The sequence below is a fragment of the Dendropsophus ebraccatus genome, chromosome 1 (genome assembly GCF_027789765.1).
Source record: "Dendropsophus ebraccatus isolate aDenEbr1 chromosome 1, aDenEbr1.pat, whole genome shotgun sequence".
NCBI lineage: Eukaryota > Metazoa > Chordata > Amphibia > Anura > Hylidae > Dendropsophus > Dendropsophus ebraccatus.
In genome coordinates, this window is record NC_091454.1 from 199858060 (window position 1) to 199872182 (window position 14123).

General features: G+C 42.1%; 1 pseudogene; it reads right to left on the minus strand.

Moving 5' to 3' along the window:
* Window positions 1-1425: 1425 nt before the first annotated feature.
* Window positions 1426-1601, minus strand: LOC138781882 (U2 spliceosomal RNA; annotated as a pseudogene).
* Between the last annotated feature and the right edge of the window lie 12522 nt (window positions 1602-14123).

Consider the following 14123-nt stretch of genomic DNA (forward strand, 5'->3'; position numbering starts at 1 on the left):
ACAAAAGATGCATCTTTTGTACTTCTCTGTATTTTTTGGAATAAATGACCTTTCACACGTATGCTGGTGTGCTGCGGAACATCTTTACATACTTTTGGGGATCCCCGAGCCAGGGGACTGACTCTGTACAGCACCTGCTTCATGAACCTTTGGATGTGCGGCTTCTTCCTGTATCTATCTATCTATTACCTATCTATTACCTATCTATCTATCTATCTATCTATCTATCTATCTATTACCTATCTATCTATCTATCTATTATCTATCTATCTATCTATCTATCTATCTATCTATCTATCTATTACCTATCTATCTATCTCCTATCTATCTATTATCTATCTATCTATCTATCTATCTATCTATCTATCTATCTCCTATCTATCTATCTATCTATCTATCTATCTATCTATCTATCTCCTATCTATCTATCTATCTATCTATCTATCTATCTATCTATTATCTATCTACCTATCTATCTATCTATCTATCTATCTATCTCCTATCTATCTATCTATCTATCTATCTATCTATTATCTATCTATCTATCTATCTATCTATCTATCTATCTATCTTCTATCTATTATCTATCTATCTATCTATCTTCTATCTATTATCTATCTATCTATCTATCGTCTATGTATTATCTATCTATCTTCTATCTATTATCTATCTATCTATCTATCTATTACCTATCTATCTATCTATCTATCTATTATCTATCTATCTATCTATCTATCTATCTATTACCTATCTATCTATCTCCTATCTATCTATTATCTATCTATCTATCTATCTATCTATCTATCTATCTCCTATCTATCTATCTATCTATCTATCTATCTATCTATCTATCTCCTATCTATCTATCTATCTATCTATCTATCTATTATCTATCTATCTATCTATCTATCTATCTATCTATCTCCTATCTATCTATCTATCTATCTCCTATCTATCTATCTATCTATCTATCTATCTATCTATCTATCTATCTATCTATTATCTATCTATCTATCTATCTATCTATCTTCTATCTATTATCTATCTATCTATCTATCTTCTATCTATTATCTATCTATCTATCTATCTATCGTCTATGTATTATCTATCTATCTTCTATCTATTATCTATCTATCTATCTATCTATCTATCTATCTATCTATCTATCGTCTATGTATTATCTATCTATCTATCTATCTATCTTCTATCTATTATCTATCTATCTATCTATCTATCTATCTATCTATCTATCTATCGTCTATGTATTATCTATCTATCTATCTATCTATCTATTGTCTATGTATTATCTATCTATCTATTATCTATCTATCTTTTATCTATTATCTATCTATTTATCTATCGTCTATGTATTATCTATCTATCTATCTATCTATCTATCTATCTATCTATCTATCAGCTATCTTTTTTTTGTCCACTGAACCTAGAAGCGCTGCAATATCAGGTCAATGCCTGGAGAGGACAGAGCAAGCTTTTTTCCGCATCTCCCTGTTCTAAAACTCCATTTAATTTATGATCCCCAGATAGGGGACATATCAGATATTAAACCGATAAGCACAGATACTACACTTAATCTTAACTATTTATTATCTCCTATCTATCTATCTATCTATCTATCTATCTATCTATCTATCTATCTAGAACAGCACATCAAGAGTAAGTGACAAGGTATAGGGGTGCCCACAGTATAAGGTGAGAGCCGATCACTTGCTGTTTGCATGGAATAAAACCCAAATCTTTCCACTTCAAAAGTGTGTTGTAGACTTCTACTTGTTTTATCCTGTCTGTCTGTCTATCTACTGTATACATTATATCTGTCTTCTATGAACCTCTTATGTTATCTATCTATCTATCTATCTATCTATCTATCTATCTCCTATCTATCTATCTATCTATGTATTATCTATCTATCTATCTATCTCCTATCTATCTATCTATCTCCTATCTATCTATCTATCTATGTATTATCTATCTATCTATCTATCTCCTATCTATCTATCTATCTATCTCCTATCTATCTATCTATCTATCTATCTATCTATCTATCTATCTCCTATCTATCTATCTATCTATCTATCTATCTCCTATCTATCATCTATCTATCTATCTATCTATCTATCTATCTATCTATCTATGTATTATCTATCTATCTATCTATCTATCTATCTATCTATCTATGTATTATCTATCTATTATCTATCTATCTATCTATCTATCTATCTATGTATTATCTATCTATCTCCTATCTATCTATCTATCTATCTATCTATCTATCTATCTATCTATCTATCTCCTATCTATCTCCTATCTATCTATCTATCTATCTATCTATCTATCTATCTATCTATCTCCTATCTATTATCTATCTATCTATCTATCTATCTCATATCTATCTATCTCCTATCTATCTATCTATCTATCTATCTATCTATCTATCTATCTATCTATCTATCTATCTCCTATCTATTATCCATGTATCTATCAATTTATCATCTATCTATCTATCTATCTATCTATCTTCTATCTATTATTATTGTCATATATTATTATTATTATTATTATCTATCAGTCTCATATCATCGATTTATCAGTCTGTCTGCTTGCCCCCCCCCCTCTCTCTATCCTGTCTTTCTAAATACAGGCTTAAATGCTGTAAATATGAATGGTAACAAATAAATTGCTCCATTACCACAATAATAAAGTATAGAAGGATTGCCTCCTCAACAATGTAATAGGATCATTGAACGAATGTTAAATCGACCAGACATGCCATAATAACTGGTGCACTAACAGTAAGGGCATAAGGACATCAGTAGGAGGCGCAGAACGAAGATGACCTGAAATTCAGTTAAGTCTCTAGCTGGTTTGGGTCATCTGGAAGCGACTCTGTAACAACCTATTGGACCTTTCTGATGCAATGTCCAATCATAGCAACAAATCCAATGGTTATAATTAGTGATGAACAAATAGTATTCGATCGAATAGTATGCTATTCACTCTATTCAATTGTGTTCGAATATTCGAACTATAACGCAGTTAAAATTCGATTCATCCTCCCACATCCCCTGGCGCTTTTTTCCAGTTAATAAACATGCAGGGGTAGGGACAGGCATTAGGAATAGGCAGGACTTTAAAAGAAATCTCTAACTGTGATTGGCTGGCTAAACTACATTACCTCCTCAATATAGGAATAGTGATTTCAGATTTGTGTCACTTGCTGGTTGGAGCTAGAGAGGGACAGACTGTACACCAGGGAGAGAAAGCTTTTAGGCGAAGTTAGGTAGGAAGGGACCCCCAAAAGCCCTTGTTAGGGCTAAAAGTATAAAAGCCAGAGAATTAGAAGCTGTTGTGAGACAGGCAGTGTGTTCAGACATCTACTGATAGTGTATACGGCTGTATACTGTGATTGCGGGAAAATACCTGCCTGTTATTTTGCTACTACTGATTTACGCAGTATGCGTCCTGTAAAGGAGTTGAACGGCTCTTTCATTTTATTATTGTAAAAAACAATTATATATCCGGTATATGGCTGTATACTGTAAGTGTGGGATAATACATCTGTCATCTTGCTACTACTGATTTGTAGTTACAGTTAATTTTCGTTATTACGTATTCTACACTCAGGGCCGATTCTGGGGTCTCTGCCGCCTGAGGCAAACCTCAGGCGGCCGCCCCCTGAGTGATGGCCGGCATCGCGCGCCCCCCCAGCCAGCTACTCACCTGTCCCACGCCGCAGCCGCCCTACGCTCTCTGCTGTCTCCACATCCCGTCAGGTCCCGCAACGTCACCCTGCAGCTGTCATGGATCTCCAGGCTGTGGTGAGTGAGTGGGGGGGTTGCGGTTTGATGCGCCACCCGCACCGCATCAAACCGCAACAACCCCCCGGCGGTCCCGCGCGACCCCCACCGACCCCGGGCACTCACCACAGTCTGGAGGTCGATGACAGCTGCAGGGTGACGTCGCGGGACCTGGCGGATGTGGAGACAGTGGAGAGCGCGGGCAACGGGACAGGTGAGCGGCCGCTGTTATTTTTGTTAAGTGATACTTAACAAAAATGACAGCATGAGGGACATAATGCCGCCCACTGTTGGACTGCAAAATCTGCCGCCTGAGGCGGAAGGCTCATTCCGCCTCATGGCAGGAGCGGGCCTGTCTACACTGCACCTGACCTGATATGTACGCAAGTGCGTACCACTAGACCAAAACGTACGCTTCTACTTTACGTTCGCAATTTTTTGGTGAATGTTCGGCGAACACAAACATGAACCGATCACAAACATTTTTTTCTGAATCAAAAAATTGGGATATTCGCTTATCACTAGTGTTAGATGCAGCCAGGCATGCTTCCCCTGCTGTCCAATATGCATCCAGAGCTGTTGGCATCATTTCCTAAGGTGTCATTGTGCACTTGGTGACCTCCTAGTGGTCGAATATTGATTTCCAGGTCCCAAGTATTTCTCTCCCATAGATTATCATGGGATTCGATATTCGTTTGAATACACGAATATCGGGAGCTATTCGAATCGAATTTCGAATTATCGAATATTTCACTATTGGCTCATCTTTAGTTATAATGCATATAAAAGTGGACATGAACGTGTTCTGCATAGATGTAGGGTGGCCCAACAATGCTGGCATAGAGAAGTATGGGAAGCACTGGTATAGGACAGTAGGGGGGATTGCTAGCTGTATATTCCCTGGGACAGATCAGGAACACCACATACAATGGAAAGTAATTGGTTGGACTCTGAACCTGACTACACGTAGCCGTCGTGACCCAGTATATATTTGGTTTTCTTCTTCCTCCCATTCTTCAGTGCAAAGGGAAAGTGACAGTGCAGTTAATGGGAAAGATGAGTGTCTGAAAATAGTTGCACTACCCCTTAGTCCCCTGTGACCGGGAGTCCTTCAGGGACTCCAATACTACTCTATGTGGCAGATACACAAGGGACTGGGCCACTGCCATAAAAGATGCTGTTTTTAGATAAATATAGCTGAACCCAATGTTATTTATCTCCGTCTCCAGCTTGAACAGAGGATTCAAAGAAGAGTTCAGATATTGTTATGTTGTATACGGTTACCTATTGTATGTATATATATATATATATATATATGTATATTTCCCAATCTGAGGCATTTAGTAAATGTTGAATTATGATATTAGGATTATATGGTGTTAACTATGCTTCTATAACTTTTTACAGGGGTTATCGAGGATTAAAAAAACATGCTTTCTTCTAGAAACAGCACTCCTCTTGCACTTGGGTGCGGTATTGTAGCTCGTTTCAATTGAAGTGAATCGGGCTGACTTGTAATACCACACATAACTTGGTATGTTTTTCTAATCTTAAATAACTCCTTTAATTTCCATATTGGTAGGTAGGCTCTAAAATCCAGAATTTAGCAATATTGGATGATATCAGATATAAAAGCCTCCTATAGGCCCATCCTGTAGCTGCATAGGTCTGTATTTTTTATATAGACACATGAGGAGGTGGATATGTATTAGGGCCAGTTCACGTGGAGTAAAACTGGTGGAATTCCGTGGAAGAATTCCCCGCTGTGGAATCCCGCCAGCCTCTGTGTCATACTGGGAGTCTATGGGAGGCTCGCACTCCTCCTCTCTCCGTGCGTTAGAATTTACATGTCAATTCTTCAGAAAGGAGAGGCGTGGAGAGAGAAGGCACGTGAGCCTCACATACACTCCCAGTACTCTCTGCTGAACTGTCCACAGCAGTAGCAAATCCTCATAGAAAACCTCTCCTGCTCTGGACAGTTCCTGACCTGGACAGAGGTGGCAGCAGAGAGCACTGTGTCAGACTGGAAAGAATACACCACTTCCTGCATGACATACAGCAGCTGGTAAGTAAGCTGCACCCGACCTAAGGAATAGAATTTCAACTATTGCATATGACCTTATCACACCCCATAATAAATACAAACCCCAGATCAGAACCCCCAAACACATACAGACCACAAATCTGCTAAAGATTACAGAATTACATGAATACAGATTCCATATCGAACCCCCAAATACATATTTTAAGACCAGACTCACCTCTCCTAGTCCCTGCCGCTTGTACCCTCTCAGAGGGGCTTCCCCCTTCTTCCCTGGAGGGTAAACCAACTGACCAACATATTTCCCATCTAACCTTGGTCTACCCAGGTAGAGTTACTATTGGTCGAACATGAGGATATTCCATGTACCAACAGCATTGACAAAACGTATGAGGTTGTGATGGGTGGAAGTGGGTGAACCAATAAGTTACTTGCCTTAGCTAGGGTATCTGGATCCAAGACTGGGGCACCAATCTGAATGTGTGCCATAGGTAACTGGAAACCAATCCACAAGTCAATGGTGGAGGGGGTTGATGGTTATATAGATCCATCTCTATACGATTTGTCCCTGCTTTAACTTTGCCATAGAGACTACCCTATTATCCACTGACATTTTATTCTCAATGCTATATTTTACTATAGACTACCATATACCTCTTTGATAATAATAGCCTTATTTCTAGAGATTTCCTATGTAGATGTAACCTACATGTTCCTATGATGGACACTTCCTATAAATAGGGTTCTACAAATGGCCCGGCCACAAATGGATCGCACTAGCCGAAGAATTTGCAAGATCCATTAAGGCTCATTGTATCACAATACAAAGCAGATAGCAGACATATTGTCATCCCCCGTAATGATGATGTGAAATGACACTTGTTCTATGGAGCCGCAGTCACTCCACCATATCCCGGTGTGTGTGCCGCAGTGATTTTTCTTCTTGCAGTGTGATCAATGTGGACAGATGGCAGGCCTAGCACACCTGGAATATATGCCGAGGAGAGGCCTCCCCTGGGGCACGAGACATCTGCCCCAAAACACCATATATAATATAGAAATCTACCCACTCATCACCCAACAGTTTACTAGATTACGTTTATTGTATATAATATACTGTTATATGATCTACTGACTGGAGACGATCAGGACAGGATCACAGCGTGCCGGATTCTATCTAATACTCAGTTCTCCTGAACCGCCGACAGTGCACTGTTTGCCGTCAGAATAAAGATGATAAAATTACAATTTTTTTTGTAGAATTTTTTCCCATATTTGTTCTGTACATTACATTTGCATTTTTTATGGCATTTTTTTAGTCCTGCAAAGAAGCAAAGCCTATGGGAATAAAACATTATTAAAAAAAATTGTGTACATGTACGATAAGTGCCTTTTTATATCTGGGCGCACAAGAAGTTCTGTACATGTAGTGCCTTTTTATTTCTGGGCGCACCAAAAAATCTGTATTCTGTGTGCACGAAATCAGAAATTAAAGGCATCCAGGATTTTTTAAATTATTATTTTAACCCTTTCACGACCTGGGGTCATTGATGCCTCAATGCCCAGGTAGTGTTTGGACATCAGCTTATGGGATCATAATGATCCCATAAGCTGATGTCTGTATGTCTGCCCCCTCTCCTCTGTCCACTGCCGCTGTTACTATCTTGTGACAGCTGCAGGGGAGAGAAGGGAGGGGGCAGAGCTCACGGGCGCGCACCCAGCGCCCAGCCTTCCCTCCCAACCCCTGTCGGCTTCCATAGCCAGAAAACCCAAAGCCTGAGGCTTTCGGTTTCCATGACTACCATCAGGGCTCTGCGAACAGTTCCCAGAGCCCTGATGGACACCGGAGAGAGAATTCTCCCTCTGTAGAGGGAGAATTCTCTGTCAGGAGCCCTATAGATGCTGCGGTCGTGCTGACCCCAGTATCTATAGGGTTAACTCTCAGCACCGGAGCGCGGCTACGGTGCTGAGAATTGCGGCAGGTCCCCGCCGCGGATGACACAGGCACAGCTTTAAATAGGTGGCCTATTGTTTTCGAAGGAAATACATGACCATATCTTGTGAAGTGCAAAAGTCATAACAATTCACAATAAGCCACAAGTGGCTCTACCTCTCTGCGGACGTAATATGTGGACCCACACATTTCCTACTGTAATCCCCTATAAGTCCCCCCCAGACTCCCTAATTCTTACAAGTAACATCCTCTTTCTTAGCTGCATCTTGGAGCGTCTGGTTGCTTAGCAGGAGACAGTGTGATGGACACCGCCTGATATCCAGGCCTCTCTAGAGACTCGGAGGTGCTACTGTTATTCTGCTTTCCTGCTTTACCTGTTTGTTTACCCTGCAGATATATGTATGAATTTTTTAACAGAATGGTTTCACATAGTCATAGGAGTGGGACTGTCAGGAAGATGAAGGCAGACCTGTGTCAGCATTCATCAATAATGGAACCTATACTATATAGGGCCCCTTCAGGTCTGCCTTATGAAGCTGCTGGCACTTTGTGTCACGGCATGGGCAGACATTGCATTGTTAGAAGTCTCTGTTGTTCTATGTATTATGGCTATGTACTAAGCAGAGACAAAACCTGAGCCCCATAGGCCCCAATGATTATTAGGCTATTCTTCTAATGTGGCAGACAGCCCATGTGGTCCCCAAAGACACCAGTGTCCAGGTGCTTCCATGTTTCTCTGGAAATAAGACGGAATCTTATATAATTTTTGCTTTTTTTCAGAAAAAAAGGTATAGGGCTTATTCTCTGAGATACACAGTATCTCCCTAGACTAACCCCAGTCTATATGGTAGTTAGCGGAATACTGTATGTCCCTGCATGACTCTCTGTGGTTCTTCCCCCATACTATATATAGTGTGCAGTAAGCCCCCCCCCCATACTGTATACATCACTACTTTGCAGGTAGTCCTCCCATACTGTAGTTCTTCCCCCATACTGTATACCTCTCACTTCCTCTGTACTTCTTCCCCCATACTGTATACATCCCCCTGCAGTAAGGCCCCCATATTATATACCTCCCTGCCCTTCTGTCATTCTTCCCCCATTCTCTATACCTCTCTCCCCCTCTGTAGTTGTTTCTCCATACTGTATACATCCCCGCTCTGCACGTAGTCCCCATACTGTATACCTCCACTCCATCTGTAGTTGTTCCCCTATACTGTATACCATCACCCCCTCTGCAGTTGTTCCCCCATACCGTATACATTCCCCCTCTGCAGTAAGGCCCCCATACTATATACCCCCCCCCCTCTGTAGTTCTTCCCCCATACTCTATACATCCTCCATGCAGTAAGACCCCCCTACTATTTACTCCCCTCCCCCCTCTTTAGTTACCCCATACTGTATACCTCCCTCCCCCCCTTGTCATTCTCTATACCTCTCTCCACCCTCTGTGGTTGTTTCCCCATACTGTATACATCCCCCTCTGAAAGTAGACCCCATACTCTATACCCCCCCTCCTTCCTATGTAGCTGATCCTCCATACTGTATACCTCCCCCTCTGTAATTTTTCAAAACATTCAGGGACAAATCCAATGTCCAATTACCTGGAATTACTGTTGATTTATACATGGAGCCTTCTCCTATTGGCCCTACACCTATTGTTGTTTCCATCTTGTGCTCTCCTATCTCCAGGTATATAATTGCCGTCCAGCTGACCACCATTGTGTGCCACATTATTGCATATTTTATAAGCCAGTCCCTTGTATATTTTTAGTTGGACGTCTGCTGCCCCTCTCCCACCTCCGGTGTCACAATGATTAATCGCCGTCTCAGGCCGGGGTCAATTAGTGCGGGTCAGGTGGCATCGGAGGGTTAGGCTCATCTCTTTATTGAACACAATATTTTAGCACACACTGTCACCCCTCGGCATGATTTATGGCCGGACCAAGCTCACAGTGCATCTCCTGCACCTCCATGGCTTCAGCACTCTCAGCTAATTATAAGCAAGCCAAGAGCACAAGGGAGAGAAAACAGGTTAAGAGATGCCAGAGGTGGGGAGCACGGTGCGGAAATGATGGAGGAAGGGGAAATAGGGGGTAGAGAATGGTTATTGTACACCATCATTGGAGAGACAGGATTATATGAGCGTCAATTGATGTAATCCCTCTAGACTTCTGGCTTCTTCTTAGCTCTATGTTCTCATCAATACATCATCAATACTCTGCTAATGTGGAACACCATCATTTATCAGCCAACAAGCGACTTTACTGTACGGGAATATATGCTGCAACGCAGAGCCGGCCTCATACCCACCCTATGGTATACCGTACCAGGATGATGGGTCTTCTGCTACTCTATAGCTGGGAGTAGTTGTGTTGTGTCACATGGAAGGGTGGTGTAAGTAGCCAGGGGTCCTGTCAGGTGATGCAAAGCGTAGACTACAAATAAGACTACTGAAAGCCTCGGCGCAAAAAAATACAGGCAGTGACTTCTTATGTGGCAAAGGGTGTAATGTTACAATGCTTGACATAGACATTAGAAATGTGGTCACACTTTCCTTTAGCAGATTCTGTTTACGGGCAGACGAACTAACAGCAGGATGTCAGCAGCCCGCCCCGTTAACCCCCCCTGCCGCCAGAGCGTATACATCATCTGGTCCCTGCTCTGACTTGCTTTGGGGGCTCCCGGCACGTCCCGCTTGGGCAATCAGTGCGCTACCCCGCCGCTGCGCACTGATTGCAGATCCGTTACGTGTGAACCCACCCTAAAGGGGTACTCTAGATATATATATATATGTGTATATATATTATAATTTTATAATTGATTGATGTAATAAAGTTACAATGTTACTTTGTAATATAACATAATTTTAATTAATGTATATGTTCTTATCTACCATTCAACTTTCGTTGAGTGGCATCAGTGAGGGGCAACACGAACCCCCTGCCGCCACCAAAGTTTATGTAGGGAATTGCAAGGCTATCCATGCCCTGCAGTTCCTGAACCCTGCTGTGATCAAGTGCTGCCACACAGGAAACCTTGAGGTGCACCCTATGGCCACACACAAGGGCCATAGAACCATTGAACATATATTGATCATAAGGACTCTACACATGTTTGTAGAAGTTCTTTCACTGACTGCAATGCATACTTCTCTTTCTCTTGCACTATAGCGTACACTTCCCTGACTTCACTTACCTAGTGTAGAATCACACTACCCCGATGGGGATGCCCACACACTGGTCAGGTAGGGTATAACAGGTCACCCGATCTGTGATGCCATCTGGGATACAGATTGAACACTATTGTATCCAGTGATGATTAGCCTTAGTGGCCAAATTATGTTTGTATTTGCTACCTAATAAAAGCTAAGCTTGCATTTACTTAGTGGTGTACTACAGGACTTATTCTTTTGTTCAAGCAATACTCTAACCGTGGACACCCTCCATCTCTTTACCTACAGCAATATAGAAGTAAGACGGCTTTCTGCTGTAGTGGTGGTGCTCGTGGTGGGCAATAGTCCCAGTAAGCAAGGAAGTCCCAGCACTCACCAAGTTCTTTTGTGTGCTTTTATTGTGGTATTCACATCATGCAGGTACAAAGGAGGAGGACGCGACATTTTGGCCAGTGGCCTTCATCAGCTAGTCGTGTCCTCCTGATGATGACTGCATGACTCAAGACAGTAGTTAAGGTAAAAGGTATTGGCCGAAAACTCTACTTCAAGTGCTAGGATTCCCTAAGGATCTCTCTGACGGGTAGCTTCTCCCACTAGCTGGACCTACATTCTTGATCCTGTGTCACTTGGTGTCCACACAATAGCTTAGGCAAAAGATTAATTCCTGTGGATGTAGGTTACTCTTCTTCTTCTAACAGCTCCCCAGATGAGAACCCTAGGATCTGGATAGGACCCCTAACCTCTCATTGGCAGTTCGCTGAGTAACAGAAGTTTCAAAGAACAACCAAAGCCAGGTTATTCAAGGACTGTGTAAAGTACTCATCTATTATACCAGCATAGCAGCTGTGACTTCTAAAGGTTATCTAAATCTATTCTCACCAACGAGAAGCTGACAGTATTTGCCTCCTACTACCACTATTGAAAATGTGAATGGATTGTCTGTGCATTGTTGATTGTATTCCAAGAGACTGTATCACGTGCACTGCACTTGAGAAGAGATTACAGTAAAAATTTCACTTGTTTAAGATATCTGCGGCACCAATACCACCTACACCTGTCCTAAACCCAGAAGTGTGTGCCAGTGTATCCAGAGGTTGGCGCATACCACTCCCGGCCACCTTGACAAGTGCTGCAGAGGTACCGCAACATCTCGCCCAGCTACCCAACATCTCACAACCCTGGGTCACTGCAGGTACACTAGTATTTACAATAAGTACAGCCCTGCACTGAGCTTTGTCAGGAGTGAGAGATGAGAAGGAAGCCTTGATATAACTTTCAAGAAAAGTGTGGATCATCTTGAGCAGGCAGCCTGCCTTAGCTTGCAGACACATGATCCAGGCGTTCTCTCTCTCCTGCACATAGCACATGCCAAGCCCCACCCCAATTTCCTTTGCTATGTCCTGATCTAGCTGTTACTAAAGACAGATTTCCCTTAAAAACAGGCAATGAACAGCAGAGTGCAGAGAAGGAAAATCCTAGTGGCCAAGACTTTAGAGCTGTTTTCCTAGGGCAGGGAGTAATTTTCAGTAAATATAGGGATTTACAAATATGTTACAAATCACATAGGCTATTAAATAAAGGGGAGTTGTCGACTAGTAGTGTTGAGCAGACTTGCTGAACGGTTTGGGCTTGGCAACGTTCTCTGAACTCGAACGCTCAGTGTTCAGGTAGCTGGAGTAGTTGGACTCTGCCCTAGGACTCCCAGAAAACATGGATACAGCATATGACATCCATCTTCTTCAGCTTCTGGGAGTCAAATGTTAAGCATTCGGGTATGGAGAACGTTGCGGGAACTTAAAAGTTCGACACGTCCGCTCAACACAACCCCTAAAGTAACAGTTCTCTAGAATCTCCCATTTAGTAACTTATCTCGCCATGTGCATAACTTTACATTCATCAGTATAGAACCTTATTTGCCACTTCTGAGCCCAAGCCTCCAACTTATCCAGATCAGTTTGTATTCCATTGGTGTTCTTATATAGCTATAATGGAGGCAATCAATGGGTAGAATAATTTCTAAACTGGTCCGATAAATCCTTCATCCAGTTAGGATGCAAGATGGGGGCTGGCAGGTCCATAAGGCCAGTTTTGGGAATGAAAGAAATTTTTAAGGTAAGAGCTTTGGAATGAGAACTTTGGCAGCAGAACCACATAGAACAGATTGTGTATGAGCTCTGGCGTATTATGGCAGGGTGTAGCTGTTTTCTACATGGACTGTGAAAATGAGTAATAGGAATCAATTAGGATTTCCAGACACCGAGCATATGAAATAAGATGAATTACTACAATATTCAATCTGATAGGGAAATGTGTCAATGGAGAATGCTTAATGAGTTTTAATGCGGAGTTGTAATTACAGAGATGTTTCTACGTTATTCATAGTACAATGGTCAATGGTATGGCAGAGATACATTTACATTGGATAAGAGATGTTTATTTCCCCCAATTTGGACAATATTTGCTTGTTATCTAATGTGTATGGCTCTCCTATGATGGTAGGTAATGGGGTAAAGTTAGATGGTTTAGACACTTGTGGCAGACTCTTCTTCTTTAGCAGTGGTCTAGGCTAAAGATTGGTAGATGCAGGCGCCACGGCTGAATGTGAGGCTCCCAGATGGTAGCCGGGAACGTCACATGCAGCCGCGACGCCGAGCAGGTAATGTATGCTCTTAGGGCGGGCTGTGGGCAGCGGGGGGTTAACTCACATACTCATATCGGGATATCAATCCTGCTGCGAGTATGTGCTCGCACAGTGATGAAAGGCACTGCATCCGCAGAGGATTTCGCTGCGAATTCGCAGCGTGAAATCTGATGCGGATCAGGTACGTGTGAAGGCACCCTAAAACTGCATAGGAACACTTGTATCCATGTTTTCCATGACGCACTAGGGCTGCATACAACTTCAAATGATCGGATTCAAGCATGCTCGAGTCCCGCTCATCTCTAAGGTTTAGCATTGGGCCCTTGCAGCACTGGGGTCCTGGGTTCAAATCCCACCAAGGATGACATCTGCAAGTATTTTGTGTGCTCCCATATTTGTGCCAGTTTCCCAAATCATACTGTGGTCAATGTGGGGTATAGATTGGGGGCAGGGACTAATGTGATTGATGACAATGTTTGTACAGCACTGCCGAATAT